Source organism: Triticum aestivum, chromosome 1D (assembly GCF_018294505.1).
Source record: "Triticum aestivum cultivar Chinese Spring chromosome 1D, IWGSC CS RefSeq v2.1, whole genome shotgun sequence".
Lineage (NCBI taxonomy): Eukaryota > Viridiplantae > Streptophyta > Magnoliopsida > Poales > Poaceae > Triticum > Triticum aestivum.
Window position 1 is genome coordinate 374,141,207 of NC_057796.1, and position 4,304 is coordinate 374,145,510.

Genomic DNA, 4,304 nt, shown 5'->3' on the forward strand with positions numbered 1-4,304 from the left:
CAACACCAGACGTTGTGAACGCCTGGCAGAGCAAAGCTGATGACTACCCAATAGTTCAGTGTGCCATGCTTTACGGCTTAGAACCGGGACTTCAACGACATTTTGAACATCATGGAGCATATGAGATGTTCCAGGAGTTGAAGTTAATATTTCAAGCAAATGCTCGGATTGAGAGATATGAAGTCTCCAATAAGTTCTACAGCTGCAAAATGGAGGAGAATAGTTCTGTCAGTGAGCATATACTCAGAATGTCTGGGTACCACAATCACTTGACTCAACTAGGAGTTAATCTTCCGGTTGTAGTGTCATTGATAGAGTTCTTCAATCACTGCCACCAAGCTACAAAAGCTTCGTGATGAACTATAATATGCAAGGGATGGATAATACTATTCCCGATCTCTTCGCGATGCTAAAGGCTGCGGAGGTAGAAATCAAGAAGGAGCATCAAGTGTTGATGGTTAACAAGACCACTAGTTTCAAGAAAAAGGGCAAAGGGAAGAAGGGGAACTTCATGTACCATCCCAAATTTTCAATTTGGAATGTTATACATTAGATCATCATTGCATAGCATATTTTATTGCATTTAGGCAAAATCCTCGAAAATCCTAAGCAACTCAAGGACCCTCGGAGAGAGTTGGGGATTTTTCCCGGTTTTCATATTTGATTTTTATCAAATAATAAAACGAGGATTTTTGGTTTTAATTATTTTTCTCTCCGAAAAATATTTCATATTAAAATAAATGAGAGGAGAAAATATGACTTCTCCAAAATAATTGAAATATTGGAGGAAAAATATTAAAATCAAATATTTGATTTTATTCGGATTTTATTTGCAATTTTAATTGCATTAGAAAATTGCACGTTTTCAAAACTGCATTTTTGGGCCAAGAAAATGTTCATCTCGTTCTAATTATTTTAATTAGACGGTGAAAATTGGTTTTGGCATTTTTGGATTTATTTATTTATTTTTCTACGATTTTTTTAGGTTCGGCGAAATTTTAAAAAAATCCCGAGCGCGCCGACTGGGCCGAAGCCCAGCCCACCGCCCGAGCCGTCTCCCTCCCGGAGACCTAGCTCCCGCCGCCGCTCGAGTCCCGGTCGGGGACGACGCCGCCGCCGCCTTATCCCTTCCCCACGACACCCCCCCTCCTTAAGTACCTGACCCCGCCGCCCTCACCTCATCCCGCCCCAGCCCGAAGCCGCCGGAGCCCCGACGCCCGAAGCCGCGCGAGGAGCCGCCACCGGAGCTCTCGAACGCCGCCGCCCGTCGCCTCCTCGAGCCCCGCCGCACCCCGCCGCACCCGAAGACCCCGCCGGAGCCCCGTCCCGCTCACCGGAATACCTCGCCGGAGGTATAGCTGAGCCGCCGACCGAACCGCCCGTTTTATTTAAAACCGCTCGGTTTATTTTTTTTGAAACCCTAGATTTTTTTATAGAGCCGTTTTTTTGGTTTAGTTAGTTAGTGAACGTTCACTGATCCGTTCGTTTTAACGAATGTGTTCACCGGTTAGCCGCAGTTAACGAATGTCCGTTCGTTTGACTGTTCGTCAGTTTTCTTTTTCGTCGGATTTTCCGCGATTTCCCAGATCGCGATTTCTGATGTGTTTTTCGTTTTAGTTTATCTTTTAGCTCGTTTATCGGAATCAGGCGATTCAAGCGCCTAGAGTTTCGTCTTGAAATTCTCTTTCCGTTTAACCTATTCAAAGAAGTTTTTGCTACTGTAAAATTTGACTTAGATCCAGATTAGTAAACGAAGCTTGTTTCTTTCGCCGTTTGACTTTCGTTGCTTCGTTTGATTCGATTCTTTTTTGCAAACCGGAGTTCTTAAGTTGAACTTTCTGGTTAGATCTTTATTTGAGTTTTACCAGTGCATTAGATGAGTGCTTATTGTTTGCTTGTTTGTTTGCGATAGAGTACCCGGAGTGCGCCGCTTGCTACTTCGAATCTCTAGGTTTCACGGATCATCCGCAAGGCAAGTAACACTTTGATCATACCTCTTTTACTACCAGTTTTATTGCATTAGACCAATCCTCAAACAATTGCCTGATTAGGATCTAATTAAATTGTGGGTATTGGGAAGTAGTTGAGGTAGTACTTATTACCTGTTTTGTTATCAAACCTTGGGAGTTACTTCTACGTTTTCTCATATTGCTATGCTATGCTAGTAGACGTGGACTGGGTTTGAGTCTTACCATGACAGATGTGAGATTGTTAATTAATGGTCAACCTTAAGGTGGCAACTAAGACTCACATCTGGGTGGATCGAGGTACCTGGGTATTCCAGGATTGCGTGTTTTTCTTTTGGACCGCCACCCAGGTTCAAAGGGATCATGAGATTATTCATGCTAGAAACTTCCGTGTGCAGCCACGAGCTATTATGGGCTCTATCATAGTTGAGTAGGTTACATGATCTCTTGAAGAGGTGGGCTAGCAGATGTAGGGGAAAGTAGGTGTAACTGTCCACCCGGAGTAAAGAGTTATTGTTTCTGAAAGACTGTGTCTCGGTCATCCGTTTCTCAAACATCATGTAGTGCAAGAATGAAGCGGAGGCGATCGAGTCTTGTGGGGAAAAGTGCGCAAACCTCTGCAGAGTGTACAAACTAATCATGATTAGCCATGTCCCCGGTTATGGATATGTTGAGTATCTAGTACTTGGATTATCATGTGAATCTCATCATGTTACTTTAATTAATTTTGTTGGGTTAATGATGATACTTAATTGGGATTGAGATGCTGTCAACCATCTCAATGTTTAACAACCACCATGATAGTTAAATAAAATTTATTCCTTTGCAGTAGGGAAAAATTGGCTTTTCGCAAAACTGTAACCATAGAGCCTTCTACCAGCCATATATGCATGTAGTATAGCATTATTATATTCATTACTCTCTATGTGTTACATTGCCAGCATATTCCATGTGCTGACCCGTTTTCGGGCTGCAACGTTTCATGTTGCAGACTTTTCAGACGACGAGGAAGGTGCCTTAGGTCATGGTCTTATACTCAGTGATGCCATTGGAGTTGATGGACTCACTTATCTTCCAAGTCTTCCGCTGTTATCGTTTTTAGATGGCCTTAAGCCATATTTGTCATACTTATTTCTCCCTTGAGATACTCGTTGTAATAAGTGTGTGATTGCTACTCTATTATAAATCCTCCATTTGTACTGTGCGTGTCAGCATTACTGATCCAGGGATGACACTGGTGCACAGCAGCACAGACTGTTTGAGGTCTAGTCGCTACACTTCAAGAAGAACATCAAGCAAGTTGCGGCTCAAGTGAAGAAACTCAAGTCTAGACCTAAGCCTGAGATTGAGTGCTTCTACTACAAAGGGACTGGTCACTGGAAGCGGAACTGCCCCAAGTATTTGGCGGATAAGAAGGATGGCAAAGTGAAAGGTATATTTGATATACATGTTATTGATGTGTACCTTACTAATGCTCGTAGTAGCGCCTGGGTATTTGATACTACCTCTATTGCTCATATTTGCAACTCGAAACAGGGGCTATGGATTAACAGAAGATTGGCTAGGGACAAGGTGACGATGCGCGTGGGAAATGGTTCCAAAGTCGATGTGATCGCCGTCGGCATGCTACCTCTACATCTACCTTCAGGATTGGTTTTAGACCTGAATAATTGTTATTTGGTGCTAGCATTAAGCATGAACATTATATCTGGATCTTGTTTGATGCGAGGTGGTTACTTATTTAAATCAGAGAATAATGGTTGTTCTATTTATATGAGTAATATCTTTTATGGTCATGCACCCTTGATGAGTGGTCTATTTTTGTTAAATCTCGATAGTAGTGATACACATATTCATAGTATTGAAGCCAAAAGATATAAGTTTAATAATGATAGTGCAACTTATTTGTGGCACTGTCGTTTATGTCCTATTGGTGTAAAGCGCATGAAGAAACTCCATGCTGATGGGCTTTTGGAATCACTTGATTATGAATCACTTGATGCTTGTGAACCATGCCTCATGGGCAAGATGACTAAAACTCCGTTCTCCGGAAAAATGGAGCGACCAACAGACTTGTTGGAACTAATACATACTGATGTATGCGGTCCGATGAGTGTTGAGGCTCGCGGCGGGTACCGTTATTTTCCGACCTTCACACATGATTCGAGCAGATATGGGTATATCTACTTGATGAAACATAAGTCTGAAACATTTGAAAAGTTCAAAGAATTTTAGAGTGAAGTGGAAAATCATCATAACAAGAAAATAAAGTTTCTACGATCTGATCGTGGAGGAGAATATTTGAGTTACGAGTTTGGTCTTCATTTGTAACAATGC